General features: G+C 42.3%; 1 long non-coding RNA gene across 1 annotated transcript; it reads right to left on the reverse strand.

The window, feature by feature from the left end:
• Positions 1 to 62: 62 nt before the first annotated feature.
• LOC104775323 lies at positions 63 to 357 on the reverse strand. The gene is made up of 2 exons (XR_765838.1): positions 272 to 357; positions 63 to 182 (listed from the first exon to the last, which is right to left on the reverse strand). It is a non-coding gene; the product is annotated as an uncharacterized LOC104775323 (long non-coding RNA).
• Between the last annotated feature and the right edge of the window lie 2 nt (positions 358 to 359).

A 359-nucleotide genomic window follows, 5' to 3' on the forward strand; every position in this document is an offset into this window, starting at 1 on the left:
ACAGCACATGCTACAAATTGTAAGGTTACAGTGTCAGCCGAAGTATCACTTCCACACCTGAGTTTACGTATCACGGTTCCTAGGGTCAACAAACTTCTATTGATATGACAACCCTCCTTAAGTCTTGCCCCAGCTGATAAGGCCTGCGATGCGCGCTCGCTCCCCGCCAAATCAATAAAATTCTGCACATAAGAAACAATGAGCACAAACAAGATGATCGGCAAAGCTTAGAACCTTGAGACGCATATAAATAAAGTAGATAATAACATACCACACTCGCCATGAGAGTGGTTGAGTTCTCTTTGCCTAAGAACTCACGAGCAGAGCTTTCAACTGTCTACAAAAAGTTAATAATTTAG

The sequence above is a fragment of the Camelina sativa genome, unplaced genomic scaffold (genome assembly GCF_000633955.1).
Source record: "Camelina sativa cultivar DH55 unplaced genomic scaffold, Cs unpScaffold12175, whole genome shotgun sequence".
In the NCBI taxonomy this organism is placed as follows: domain Eukaryota; kingdom Viridiplantae; phylum Streptophyta; class Magnoliopsida; order Brassicales; family Brassicaceae; genus Camelina; species Camelina sativa.